The following is a 16,009-nucleotide window of genomic DNA, read 5'->3' on the forward strand; positions in this document are numbered from 1 at the left end:
GCGTGTGTGGTTAACCGACACATCGATTGAGGGGTAATACATTAAGGGTACCAAGTAATTTGCATGGTTACTTCACACCTTGTTTTGTGATCCTCGGCATCCCAGTCACAAAACTTGAAGAGCACACTCGAGATTGAAACATGCCATTGAAGAAAGTTCAATGAATCTCAAAGAATCTAGGAGTTTCTAAACCAATTAAAACCTAATTAAATATTTCGTTTTTCATGGTGGAAATTGGTGAATCGTCATTCACCTACCTTCAAATATCTTATAGCTTAGATTGCGGCATCCCTCTTCTAAGTTATAAAATATTGTGTTGGGTCCTAGCCTTAATATTACATTTGGGTGTTTTGTTAAGGACTATCTCTATATCTAATCTAATATATTCCCTCTTCTTTTCAGATGTCTTCCAATAACAATGCTTCTGGCTCAAACCCTACTAGCTCCTTCTCTCTCATGAATCTTTGTGGGAGAGTCATCTTTGATGGGTCCAACTTTACAGATTGGATCAGAAACATCAGGATGGTCACTCGGTATGAGAACAAAGAATATGTTCTCGACAAGGAGCTGAAGGTACCCGAGCCAACTGCTACTCCTGAAGAGCTTGCTGAATATGAGGTACATGAAAGAGATGCTACAAAAGTGGCATGCATCATGATGGCCACCATGACAGTCGAGCTCCAAAAGTCCTATGAGGACTATTATCCTTTTGAGATGCACCAGGACTTGATGGACCGCTACCATCAAAGTGCTCGTCAAGAGCGATATGAAATAATCTCCTCCATGATAACAACCCGAATGAAGGATGGTGAACCCATCACGGGCCACATGCAGAAAATGCAAATGTATGTGGACCGTTTACTGAAGCTGAATGTGAACTTCCCTGAGGAGTTAGCGATAGACATCATTTTGCACTCCTTGCCATCGTTTTATGATCAATTCTGCATGACATATCACATGAACAAGGAAGAAGTCACCCTCAGCAAACTTCAAGGACTCTTTAAGACCGCCGAAAGTGGTCTAAAGGGTAAGTCGGTTGTTACTACTCCTACTCCTACTCCAACTGCGGCCAATGTCTTGGCAATCGGGCATGGCAAAGGGAAGAAGAGAAAGAACCCTTCTAATGGTACCAAGGGTAAGATCCTTGAAGGCTCATCTTCAAGCAAAACCAAGAAAGGTTTTGTCACTCCTTCTGCTAACCCTAATGAGGCTGAATGCTTCTATTGCCATGAAAAGTCGCACTGGAAGCGAAACTGCCCAAAGTACCAGCAAGATTTGAAGGATGGGAAAGTAAAACCCAACCATGCAGGTATATACACTATATTGTCTAATAACTCACCTCATTCTAAGTCTTGGGTCCTTGATACAGGTTGTGGTATTCACATATGTTGTGATTTGTAGGGACTAAAAAGAAGTGAGAATGTGGAGCAGGGAAAGATAAACTTGATCATGGGAAACAGGAAAGCTTCACCTGTCACCAAGATAGGAGTTTATTCCTTAGTGCTAAATAGTGGGTTTACATTAGATTTGAATAAATGTTATTATTCGCCAGAAATGGCAAGAAATGTTATTTCCTTTCATGCATTGTATAAACAAGGTTTTACCTTTTATTTTGATAATAATAATGGTAGTATTGATGCTTTCTTTAATAATGTTCTTTATTTTAAAGCATTACCTTGTGATGGCGTGTATGAAACTGTATCTGTTGTAGATAATCTAGGAAATAATGTATTGTGTATTAACTCTTCCACTAGCTTAGATAAAACATCCTTATGGCATTGTCGTCTTGGACATGTAAGCAAGAAACGCATTGGCCAACTCCAACAGGATGGAGTCTTGGAGTCATTTGACCTAAAGTCAGATGATAGTTGTGAATCTTGTTTGCTTGGTAAAATGACAAAGTCACCTTTTACTGGCACTTGTGCTAGGGGTGAAGGTTTGTTGGACCTCATACACACGGATGTGTGTGGACCCTTCAGAACCGCCACAAGAGATGCTAATCGGTTCTATGTGACTTTTACTGATGATTTTAGTAGATATGGATATGTCTACTTAATCAAGCATAAGTCAGAAACCTTTGAGAAATTCAAAGAGTTTAAGCAAGAAGTGGAGAATCAGTTGGGCAGGAACATTAATATGCTTCGATCCGATCGTGGTGGTGAGTATCTTAGTATTGAGTTCCTTGACTATCTTAAGGAATGTGGGATTGTCTCACAATTGACACCTCCTAGGACACCACAGTTGAATGGTGTAGCTGAGAGGCGCAATCGGACCTTGTTAGACATGGTTCGTTCCATGATGAGTCGAGCTTCGCTACCAATCTCATTTTGGGGGTATGCCTTAGAGACTGCCGCCCATATCCTTAATCTAGTCCCTACAAAGAAGGTTGCCAAAACACCTCACGAGGTGTGGACTGGAAAAGTTCCCAATATAGACCACATCAAGATTTGGGGTTGCGAGGCTTTCGTGAGACGCGAGACTCGCGATAAGCTCGAACCCCGAAGCGAAAGGTGTATTTTCATCGGCTACCCACAGAAATCCTTTGGTTACATCTTCTATAGACCCATTGATAATGTGGTCTTTGTAGCAAGAAGAGGATTCTTTCGAGAGAGAGAATTCATGAACCAAGGAGACAGTGGGAGGCAAATTGACCTTAAGGAAATTCAAGAGTCAAGTGGTGAAGGAACCTTAAACCCTAGCCCTCAACCTGAGGAGGAAACTCCTGTTGAGCCGACTGAAGAATCTATACCTCTGAGGCGTTCCACCAGAGTTAGGAATGCACCTGAGCATTATTATGGTTTTCATATTACTGCAGAAGGTGAGACACTTATCAGTGATAACACACTGGTAAATCTGGATGAGCCTAACAGCTACACGGAAGCCATGGCAGGCCCTGAGGCTGCTAAATGGAAAGAGGCTATGGATAGCGAGATACAGTCCATGTATGACAATCAAGTTTGGAACTTGGTTGACAATGTACCTGATCATAAGATAGTTGGGTGCAAATGGATCTTCAAGAAGAAGACCGACATGGATGGTAATGTACACACTTATAAGGCACGACTGGTTGCAAAGGGTTATTCTCAAACTTCGGGAGTTGATTATGATGAGACCTTTTCACCAGTGGCCAAGATTAAGTCTATTAGGGTTCTGTTAGCCATTGCTGCATTTCATGATTATGAAATATGGCAAATGGATGTCAAAACCGCTTTCCTTAATGGAAAGTTGGCTGAAGATGTTTACATGGTTCAGCCAGAGGGTTTTGTCAGTACAGAGTACCCCAGTAGAGTGTGTAAGCTCGAGAAATCCATTTATGGATTAAAACCTCGCAGATGGAATCTTTGCTTTGATGAGAAAGTCAAAGAATTTGGCTTTTCAAGGAGTGAAGATGAATCTTGTGTCTATATCAAGGCTAGTGGGAGTATAGTCAGCTTTTTGGTACTGTATGTGGATGACATACTACTCATAGGAAATGACATCCCAACCCTGCAGGAAGTAAAGTCCTAGCTTGGGAAGTGTTTCGCTATGAAGGACCTTGGAGAAGCTGCCTATATCCTAGGGATAAGGATTTTGAGAAACAGGAGTAAAAGACTAATTGGACTTAGTCAAAGCACCTATGTGGACAAAGTGTTGAAAAGGTTCAACATGCATAACTCCAAGAAAGGAGAGTTACCCATCCAGAGTAACGCCAGATTGAGTAAGACACAAAGCCCTAGTACTGAGGCTGAGATAGCATAAATGAGTCGAATACCTTATGCTTCAGCTGTAGGATCGATCATGTATGCTATGACGTGTACTCGACCTGATGTAGGCTTTGCTTTAAGCATGGTTAGCAGGTATCAGGGGAACCCTGGCAAGGCACACTGGACTGCGGTAAAGAATATCCTCAAGTACCTACGGAGGACTAAGGACTGGGTCCTTACCCTCGGTGGCAGTGAGGACTTGAGAGTTGTAGGGTACAGTGATGCTAGCTTTCAGGCTGACAGGGATAATTTCCGCTCTCAGTCGGGCTGGATCTTTACTCTAAACGGAGGGGCAATTACTTGGAAAAGTTCCAAGCAGGAGACAGTGGCTGATTCCACTTGTGAATCAGAGTATATAGCACCAAGCGAGGCAGCAAAGGAGGCTATATGGCTAAAGAACTTCATCGGAGACCTTGGAGTTGTACCAGCTATAAAGGAGCCAATGGAGCTTTTCTGTGACAGCAATAGTGCGGTTGCCTTAGCCAAGGAACCAAGAGATCATGGGAGATCCAGACACATTGACAGAAAATATCACTTCATTAGACATCGAATAGAAGAAGGAATCCTCGTGGCAAAGAGGGTATCATCGGATGAGAACCCAGCAGATCCCCTCACGAAGGGACTGACTCGGGCTAAGCATCTCCAGCATGCTCGGAGCATAGGGCTGAAGGATGATATTAGTTTTAGTAGTTAGATAATCTTGAAATTTGTAAAATGTAATTGACATTTGATGATAAATAAAAGCTGTTATTTATGAGTAAAGTGTTGCTATCTCTTGTCAATCGTTTACTATTATTTCTTTTTGCATGTTTTGACTTCCAGAATAATTATGTTATGGTTTATATCATATTATTCAAACTCTCCACAGTCGGTCATATGTTGGAAGTAGATATGAATCAAGACTGTCATGGGTTGGCTTGTAGAGGTCTAAGATGTTAGACAAAGCGGGGCTACAGCACTCATGAGTGCTCATAAGTTCTGAGTATTGGATTCAACCCACGCTCACTTGTATCACTTCATGAAATTTATCTCGAGTGATCGTGAGACGGTAATATCATATAAGTCTTTAAACCTAGAGATATGATTTGTTGCCTATGAGTTGGTTATGCATTGATTGCACGAAAACGCATTGGTAACTCGATGTTATAAACCGTGCTTTTGTGTGTAATTCAACAAGTAGTAGAGCAAACATATGAGTCGAAGTTTATCTGTTCCTTCTAGGATTAGAAGCGATATCTGGGCCCCTCGATGCTTTTGTTTTGACCTATGTACCGGGCCCGGTCAGAACTAAAGATGTGTTCAGTTAAGTTCTATGTCAAACAAATCGGAAATCGGGAAACAAATGCTGGACAATAAGCAAGACCATGTTCCATGTATTTGTCCGGCTGATATCTAGAACAGAGGATTATATGATCACTTATCTAAAATGGTGCTTCATAGTTCAACAGAGTTTAAAGAGCTACGATTGCTGATCGGTTCCTGAAGTCATACTTGCAACTATAGTTATTAGACTTATCCAAGTGGGAGACTGTTGGATATAGTGTCTAAGTCCATAACTATATTTGGTATGTACTTGACCCGACCCGGCATGGTCCATTTGGGTTGCACTTCACCCGAACAATTTATGGATAATCGTTTGAGAATAGTATAAGTTATGATTTATTAATATATTATAAGTCCTAATATATTAATATAAAATCATATTATTTAATTAGTATTGATCTATAATTAATCTAGAATTAATTTAGAGATCAAAAGTATGACTAATTAAATATGGGCTCTTGTATTTATATAGTGTGGGCTAATGCTTATTTGGAATGGGCTAGGCTTGCATGGAAAGTCCATGGATACTCCATGGAGCTTTAACCCATGGATCTCATGGAAATGAAAAGACATGGGTATTAGGGTTTACATGAATGTAACCCTAATCCACCACACTATATAAAGGAGGCTTTGGTTCTTGAAATCACATGAGTTGTGGTGAGTAAAGTAAGAGGGCCGATTTCAAGAAGGTGATTACTATTCTCTCAAAGTTCCAAGTTTGTGGTGATTTGTGATTTCCATTTGAGGCATCCACACTATTGGTGCTAGGCTCTAAAACTCCAAGCAATCAACTACAACTACAAGGTAAGTAATTCTACTAGCTTTATTTGATTCAAGTATCCCATGCCATGCTAGTTAGGATAAGAACCTTGGAAAAATAATTATTTGCATGTATCTTAGTCAAACATTGATCCAAGGTTTCTAGGGTTGCATGTACACCATAGGAGTGTTAGAATGCTCAAAACCCATCAACTAATCCAACAATAGGTAGTGCCTCCAAATTTTTAAGGCGAAGACCACCGCCCCCAGTTCGAGATCATGCGTGGTATAATTTACTTCATGTGTTTTCAGTTGTATGGATGCATATGCAATTACTTTCTCGCGTTGCATAAGGACACATCCTAGACCTTGATTCGAAGCATCACAGTAAACTATGAAATCTTCGGTTCCCTCCGGTAAGGATAGCATTGGAGCACTACAGAGGGCTTGTTTCAAGGTTTGGAAGGCAAGCTCTTGCTTCTCGGTCCAGTTGAAGGGTACGCCTTTTTGTGTCAATGTGGTGAGGGGTTTGGCTATCTTGGAAAAGTTCTGAATGAATCTTTGATAGTAGCCTGCAAGACCCAAGAATTGGCGAATTTCTGTTGGCGTTGACGGATTTGCCCAGTTTTCGATTGCTTTGATCTTGGAGGGGTCCACATGTATCCCTTCCTGATTGACTACATGGCACAGAAAGTTCACACTGCGGAGCAAGAACTCACACTTGGAGAGTTTCGCATACAACCTTTCAGCCCCCAGGGTTTCTAAAATCTGTCGGAGGTGTTGGCTATGATCTTCTTCGCTTCGAGAGTATACGAGAATATCATCGATGAAAACGATTACGAATTTGTCAAGGAATGGGCGGCAGACTCGATTCATGAGGTCCATAAATGCAGCGGGGCATTTGTTAGACCGAAGGGCATTATGACGAATTCGTAATGACCGTAACGAGTTCGGAAAGCAGTCTTAGGAATGTCCTCATGTCGTACCTTGAGTTGATGATAACCGGATCTCAGATCTATCTTTGAAAAGTAACTAGCCCCTTGAAGCAGGTCAAATAGATCATCGATTCGTGGGAGTGGATACCGGTTTTTGATGGTGAGTTTATTTATTTCCTTATAGTCGATGCACATCCTGAAGGATCTGTCTTTCTTTTTAACAAAAAGAACCGGAGCTCCCCATGGCGAGAAGTTGGGTCTGATGAATCCTTCACTCAGGAGTTCGCTTAGTTGGCTTCATAATTCTTGCATTTCAGCAGGAGCCAACCTATAGGGTGATTTGGCGATTAGAGTGGCTCCAGGCACTAGGTCGATTCGGAATTCGATTTGTCGTTCTGGAGGTATTCCCGGAAGATCTTATGGAAACACATCCAGGAAGTCACACGCCATTGGGATGTTGTGAATGCTCGCTTCCTCTTTGGTTTTATCCACCACATGAGCAAGGAATGCGTAGTTCTTCTTTTGTAGACACTTTTGTGCCTTGATACATGAGATAAGGCGAAGGTTTGCGCCAGGTTAATCTTCGTAGATTATTAGGGTTTCGTGATTGAGAAGATGAAGGTGAACGGCCTTCTCGTGACACATAATATCGGCATGATGGGGGCTTAACCAATCCATGCCGATGATCACATCAAAACTCCTAATATTTACGGGCATCAAATTTATTTGGAAAGAGTGGTTGTTTAGTGCTAATGTACATCCTATATAGATATCTTTGGTTGTTTCCGTTTTCCCATTAGCCATTTCCACGGTAAAGGCTTCGTTGAGCTTCTGGGGTTGTTGATTTAGCAAGTATTTGAATTTATTACTAACGAAACTTCGTTCCACCCCACTATCAAATAAGATGCATGCATACGAGTTGTTAAGTAGGAACGTACCGGTGACAACGGCTGGGTCCTGCACTGCTTCACCCTGACCCATTGTCAGCAATCTCCCTGCTGCTCCTGCCCCTTGATTGTTTGTGTTGGGGCAGTTTCGCCTGAAATGCCCGGTTTTCCCACATCCATAACAGGTATAACTGGCCCCAGCGTTGGTGTTATTGTTATTGTTGTTGCTGTTGTTGTTGTTGTTGTCATCTGGTTCTGTTGAAGCTGAGCCCTACAATACTTGGTTGTATGGCCCTTCCGGTTGCACCTTGTGCAAATCATCTCTCTGCACTCCCCGTGATGGTGGAAGTTACATTTTTTACACTTGGGGAGATTTCTTGAATACTGCTTTGGAGCGTTTGGCGTGGATGAGGCTGGAGCATGTGGTGTGGTGGTAGCTTGAGTTGCAGCATGGACAGTCACAGTTTGTTGCTTCTTAGATGATTCTGAGTTTTGCTTTCCCTTTCGCTTGTTGTTTTTCCCTTTCTTGTTCTCACCTTCTTTCTTGACCTCCGCTTCTGCTGTTTTGGCACCCTTCTTGTTGCCATGATCATACAATTTCTTGGCCAGTCTCTTGGCGCTATCAAACGTCTCAGGGTTTGCTGCAATGACATTCCCTTGGATATGTGCAGTCAATCCCCAGATAAACCTCTCAATATTTTTCCCTTCTGAGGTGATCATTCCGGGACACAGAAGAGATAGCTCACTGAACCTGGATATGTATGTGTCGATATCGGAGTTTTGAACCGTGAGGTTCCACAACTCTTGTTCCATCTTCTGGATTTCGCCTCTTGGACAGTATTCAGCCAGCATCATTTCCTTAAGCTCTTCCCAGGGTATCGCGTTTGCCACCGGGAGTGTCATGGCCTCTATGTGGCCATTCCACCAGGAGATTGCTTGGTCAATGAATGTGCAGGCTGCGAACTTGACCTTACACTCATCTGGACACCCGCAGATTTCAAAAACGGATTCTACTTTCTCGATCCATCGCTTCAGGGCTATTACGCCTCCTGTCCCATTAAAGGTTCGAGGTTTGGCATTGGTGAAGTCCTTGTAGGTGCATGTTCGAGCGGCTCCGTGGTTCGTTCCTTGATTTGTGCTTCCGGCTCCCTGTCCGTTGCCTTCTCCGTTGTTTCCATTGCGAATCTACGCAAGTGCTGCAGTGACCGCAGCGGACACTGCTGCCTGGAATGCAACTGAGTTTATCTCAGGTGGGGTCAGGGTTACGTTGTTTCCATGGTTGGGTCTTTGAGGCATCTTTCTGTCATGGAACGGAAAGATGTTGAGTGCCTATTGTTTTGCGTGTTTGGAATCCCATAGACTAGGCGTATAGTGTGTGTATTTAAGTAATTTCATACATTAACATAAAACAAGGAAATAAAACACATAGAAGATGACAACGTCATGATAAAACATAGAGCATTTTCATTAATACTAATAGTTTTGATACATGAAAATTTGCCAGAAGGCATACAGTACATGGGGAAATATAAAATCTGGCAGCATGATGACCCTATGACTAGTGTGGTCACTTAAACATAGAGTCGATAGTACATAGCATAGATCACATAAACATAATACTAACGAAAGATACGGCTGGTCCTAGTCATGGTGGGATGGTCCAGGGGGTGGTGCTGAGGAAGTGGATGCTCCCTGAAGGTGACCCACCTGTCGCTCCGCGTCTCGAAGTCGAGCCTCCCACCTCACCTGCCTCATGTGGAATTCCCGGATAACCTCTCGTGTTTCCTGCTCTGCCCTCGCAACCCTAGTTCGCATCTGGTGCATCTGATCGGCGGTGCTCTGAGCCAGATCGCCAGTATCCCTCAATCGTCTCACCATGACTGGAAGTGTTCGGTCAGCTGGTCCTCCATCCCTCAAGTCATAGAACTCTCGAGCCATGCCAAATGGGGGTCGCTGTCCCTGTTGTCTGCTCCACCTCCAAATGTCGATAGGGAGGTGTAGGGCCACTAGGGCCCATTCGGTGAGCTGGCACCCTCACGGGGTACGGTGGGTTGATGACTACGGACTCTGCGTCCGAATCATCATCGTTGTCGTCCCCAGACTCTTCTTCTTCAACATCTGCCACAGGTTCTGCAGGTCCCTCTTCGATTTCTTCTTCTGGTTCTTCCTCTTCCTCAGGTTCCTCTTCAGATTCTTCTAGCCATCCGTTATTTCCCTGATTGGGGAAATAAGGATCTTCGGGGAGGTGGAAACCAGCCATACTGACGGCACAAGAGTGCATAAATAAATCACGTTTTGATTATCCCTATAGTATATTTTTAGTTATTTAAGTTTGGGTTCCCTAGAGTTATTGGAGAGTGAGGTAGGCTTTTGGATTCATTTCCCGCTATGATTACTCCCGAACACATGTTGGTCATATTCTGAATAAATATAGTTGATCAGGCTATATTCATCCCTAATATGACTACATAACTGCCCAGGTTTAATCATAGTGTTCAATTTCCTCCAGAAGCTTTTATTAAATATTGTTAGGTTATTATTCTAATATGCGCACATAAGTGTGAAATTTTTGATTTGTTCAGAGTTATTTAGTCCCAGTGTGTTTATAGTTGCATATCATATATGGTTAGATATGCTAGTTCACTATAAACATTGCTCTGATACCAACCTGTCACACCCCCGAACCAGACGGCGGAAACGTCCGGGGGCTCGGGTGACTAACAATTGAATTATCATCACAATGAATATACATGAAACATAACACATTCATCCCAACATTACATATAACAACCATCATTGTTCACATCAAGTACATTGTTATAAAGTACATAAGTTCAAAGTATTAATAGTACAATGAGTGATGTTACATAAAATAAAACCATACATACTTGAAAATCTTCCTGCTTAACGATTACCTGAGAATACAAGTTATTTTGAAAATGGTCAACATATATAATGTTGGTGAGTTCATAAGTATGTTTGAATAAAAGTCTTTGTATCTTTTGTAAAAGCCCAGAAAATCCGATATTTTCTGAAAAAAGTCTGAAAATGATGTGATAATCAAGTATAGATGTATGTGTGAATTTCATAGTAGTAACATATATGAATCTAGTTTAGATTTCTTTGTATTGTAAGTAAGTGATAATTGAATATTAATATTTCCCCAGAAAATCTGATATTTTCTAATTTATAATAATGTCGAGGTTCTTGTATCGTTAAATAAGTTGTTTTGTATTGACACACTCAAAGGGTTAATCTCTGAAATGTTAAATTGGTATTGGATCTCCATATGATCCGTTATAACCATACATGATAATGACTAGGTTGCTTGTCTTGGCATTTTTTCAAATGCCGGTATTTGCTCAATGTTTTGTCGCCCTAGACTGACCTAGTCTAGCTGTAGCGAACAGCTAAGGCGAGGGGGGTCACCCCGTATAGATCTATACACACACTCCCGCTCTCCCTCCAGAAACTCTGGTTATAACTACAGGCTACGATTGTACACTCAGAGGTGACAACCGACAAGTCTCACTAGATTCTCAACCTTTCATGTTCGTTATGTTTTTCACTATGTTTAATGTTTACGTGTATGTTGCATGTTTTCATATCCAAAGGTACATATATAAGTATACAAAGTTCAATAATTATGTAAAGGATAGAGTTACGATCTACCTAGCATGTGAATTTCAGTGCAAGCCCAATTAGCATGTAAAGGGACCACAAAGGCCCAATAACATGTAAGAGGGTAATTTGGGCCCAATAGGCATGTAAATGGACCACCAAGGCCCAACAAACATGTGACCCATAGCTCAAGCCCAAATTAACATGTACATGGGTCGCAAAGCCCAATAAACATGTCATGCAAGATATTGGGCTCAATATACATTTGAATGGGCCCTTAAGGCCCATTGGTCATGTAATGTGAATACTAGGCCCAATAAAATTATTATCGATGTATTTTGTCCATTCATTATTGTTTCGTTGTTTGTTTTAGCTCGAGGTTTACCAAATTGATTATAAAAAGTCTTCTTTTTGTAAAAACGACATTTTTGGTCAATAAGCCTCAAATTTTCAATTAAGGCCCAAAGTTTTGTAAAAATAACACTTTAGTCCATAATTTATAAAAATTTGTAATTTAGTCCCAAATGTTTAGAAATTCACGGGTTTAGTCCAAAAATTTATATTTTGACATTTTTGGCCCAGTTTTGCAGAAAAGTGCATTTTCAGCCCCTTGTTTGTAAAAATTGACACTTTCTGCCCAATTTTGATAAAAGTTACATTTTTGGTCCCATTTAGAAATAAATGTTATTTTCACCCCTCAATTTGGTTTATTTACAATTATGACTCAAACTTTGGCCAAATAACATTTTTAATCCCAAAACTTTCATTTTTTTCGCAAATTTGGGCCCAAAACCGTGAGGCCCAAATGTTTGGCCCATTAAGCTAAAGTTTACATTTTTGCCCCTTTGGAAAGCATGTTTATCATAAAAATCCATTTTTATATAGTAGGACCTGTTTGATCCTTATAAACACATAAATGTCACTTTTTGTCCTTATCTTTTGTTTTCTTGACAATTTTGACCCTTAACAAGGTTTTTGCCTTAAGTTTTTATGTCTTAAACATATGAACACTTTTAGCTTGATAATATGATGTAGAAGATGTCTTAGTTCATAGAATTTTTACTTAATGTTGCTTAAGAGGTCGAGATATGTTAAGATCTAACATATTTTTACAAAATAAACTAAGAAATCACACAAGACATGCATATAACACATAGATCTACACATTTTACTTGTATTCTCCCCCAAAAATCATGTAAAAACCGAATACAAGGGGGTATGAACTCACCTTTGCTTTGATGTTTCGGTTTTGAAGAAGAAGTGGAAGAAGTTGATGTGATTTTTGGCTCTAGCAAGCTCCTTGAGTAGATTTCGAGCTTAAGAAGTTTCCAAGAGTGTGATCATGGAATAAAGCTATGTAAGAAGGAATTTTTCATGTTAAAATGAAAGGAGATGTTTGTGTTTGATAATAACTTACCAAAGATTGGAAATACTTGATGAAGATCCTTAGAACTCAAGCAAAATTTTGAGATCTTGGAGGAAGGAGGATAATCTTGGAGAGTGTTTGGAGAGGATTTGAAAGAGTGTGTGTGTGTCTTTTGCCTCTCAGCCGTGAGTAGAAGAAGAGAGGAAAGAGAAGAGTTTGCATGGATATATGGGACTTGTCTAGATGTATGTGATGCATTAAGCTTGGTTATCCTTTAAACAAAAGTGATGTGTCAAGGTTTGGATTAATTAGTCATTTCTCTTTTTTTTTTACTTATGGGCCGAGAATTAAATTAAGAAGGAGAAGATGAATTATTTTTGGCCCAATCTTGATCCTTACTCGAAATTATGAGGCCCGTAGAGAAGTTTTCGGCCCATTGGGCCTTTAGGGTAGTTCACGGCACAAAATGGCATAAAAGAATGGATTTATGGCTTACTAGGGTTAATTGGATTGGTTATGGCCCAATAAGGCCCATTAGGGTTAGAATGAATCACTCTAGGCCCAAATGGTCCAAAATGTTATAGATTTGTGAATTGGGTCCATTTAGAATCCAAAAAGGGTTTCCAAGCCCAAAATAGTTGAATTGAATGCTTATTGGCCCATTAGGCCCAATAAGGAAATCCTAATCCAATATGGACTTAAACCGGGATTCTTAGGGTTTTCAGACTCTTTGTTGAACGTGAGAGGTGAATTTAAATGAGCCTTGGGTGATATTTACTTAGAGTATATGTTTTACAATGGTTGAATGATTACACAAGAATAGAATTTTTTTAGCTAAAATGCTAGTTGTGACACTTATCTTCACCAAACCGAGAACAAAACAAGCAAGGTGAGTTCATACCCCCTTGTTTTCGGTTTTTACATGTTTTTGGGGGAGAATACAAGTGTTTATGTGTAGATCTATGTATTTATGCATGTTATGTGTGATTTTCTTGGTTTATGTTGTGATTATGTGATAAATCTTGATGAATCTCGAACACTATAACAAAAATGGGTGAGATTCATAAACTAAAACACTCTAAACATCATACTACAAGGATAAAAGTGTTATACATGCCTAAGATGTGAAAAACAAAACAAACATCTTGTATAAGGATCATTTTTGACAAGTAAACAAAAGAGTTGGAAAATTTTGCCACTTACAGTTTTTATAAGGATCAAAAAGTTCATATGTGCATAAAATTGGGTTTTTATGATAATCACACTTTTCAAAGGACCAAAGGGGTAAATTTTAGCATAATGAGCTTAAAAATTGGGCCTTACGGTTTTGGGCCCAAAATGCGAAAAATGTGAGTTTTTAGGGGTTAAAATGTTATTTAATCAAAACTTGAGCCAAAAACAAGAAATGAACAAAAATAAAGGCTAAAAATGACACCTATTTCTAAATTGGGCCAAAAATGTAAAGTTTTCGGAAATTTGGCCAAAAATGTAAATTTTTACAAAATAAGGGCTGGAAATGTCAATAAACGTATTTTGGACCGAAATTGTAAAACAAATTTATAATTGGGCCAAAAATGCTAAGTTTGATGGTCTAATGGGCTAAAAATGTTATTTTCACCAAAAAGGACCAAAAATGTCATTTTATTTAAACAAGAGTTAAAAATAAAATTTTCGGTGAAAAATGGGCTGAAAATGTATATTTTCAGTCTAGTGAGCCAAAAGTGTCACTATTACAAAAATTAGATATTTTTGTTGTCTTGGTAAACCTCGAGCTAAAATAAACAACGAAATAATAACGAATGGACGAAATACATCGATAATAGTTTTTATTGGGCCTAATACTCTCGTTACATGGCCAATGGGCCTTAAGGGTCCATTTAAGTGTATATTGGGCCTAATATTTTCCATGACATGCTTATTGGGCCTTGCGGCCCATTTACATGTTAATTTGGGCCTAAACTATGGAACACATGTTTATTGGGTCTTAGTGGTCCATTTACATGCCTATTGGGCCTAAATTACCCTTTTACATGTTTATTGGGCCTTAGTGGTCCATTTACATGCTAATTGGGCTTGGACTGAAAATCACATGCTTAGTGGATCTTAGCTATACCTCTACATATTTATTAAACTTCATATATTCATATACATACTTTTAGATTTGAAAACTTAAAACATACACGTAAACATTTTACCTGGTGAAATACATTACTCGTGAACAAGTTGAGAATCTAGTGAGATTTGTCGGTTGACAGCTTTGAGTGTATGATCGTAGCCTGTAGTTATAACCAGAGTTTCCTGGAGGGAGAGCGGGAGTTTGTGTATAGATCTCTACGGGGTGACCCCCCACGCCTTAGCTGTTCGCTTCAGCTAGACTAGGCCAGTTTAGGGCGACAAACTTTACCTACATCAAAACTGGCGCCTGAAAATGCCAAGACAGGCGAATTAGTCATTATCAAGCATGGTTGTAACGACTCACTTAGAGACTAACTTCATCAAAGATTTCGGTATATATATACAAATCTAGACGATACTAAAAACATACATACATCGATACTCGGTCTTGGAAATTTTATGATTACGATACATTTATAAGCAGAAAATATCGGATTTTCTGGGAGAAATACATTTATACATTGCCTTCTACTTACATCAGAAAATACATGGTTTTTATCTGGATTACATTGTTATTTATACATTCCAAAAGCAGCAAACACGCATGCATTAATACTTGATTTTCACACATTACCTTCAAACTACTATACAGAAAATATCGGATTTTCTGGTGTTTTACGAACCATACAAAACTTTTCAATCAAATATGCTTATGAACTCACCAACATTATATATGTTGACGTTTTCAAAATAACTTATATTCTCAGGGACTCGTTAAGCGGAAGATATGGGATTTTGTTTTGTGTACTGTTAAACATCATACATTGAATGTTTTGGTCATGTAATTTAAAAGATTGTACTTGATGTAAACAATGGCAGTTGTATTATATTATGCATGGTGATGATGATGTATGTTTCATTTATATTCACTGTAATGATATTTCAAGATGAAGTCACGCACAAGCCCCCAGACGTTTCCGCCATCTGGTTCGGGGGTGTGACATTATGGGGGTGGGGGGCATAGCAGGAAAGACTGCAGGGGGACTGTAGCAAGCAGAAATAAGTGTAAGACTATAGGGGGACCATAACATTCACATGTGCATGTGGTATCTTGGAAAACTCGCTAATCTTTGTGCTTACGGTTTGAATTTCAAATGTTTCAGATTGTTTTTTATAGCAAGGGAAAAGGCGCGACGTGACTGTATCACATCCATGGAAATTGTTTTGGAGACTTCCGTTTATATCATTTTACTATGAGTT

The sequence above is a fragment of the Lactuca virosa genome, chromosome 1 (assembly GCF_052849685.1).
Source record: "Lactuca virosa cultivar CGN04683 chromosome 1, Lactuca_virosa_CGN04683_v6, whole genome shotgun sequence".
Taxonomy (NCBI): domain Eukaryota; kingdom Viridiplantae; phylum Streptophyta; class Magnoliopsida; order Asterales; family Asteraceae; genus Lactuca; species Lactuca virosa.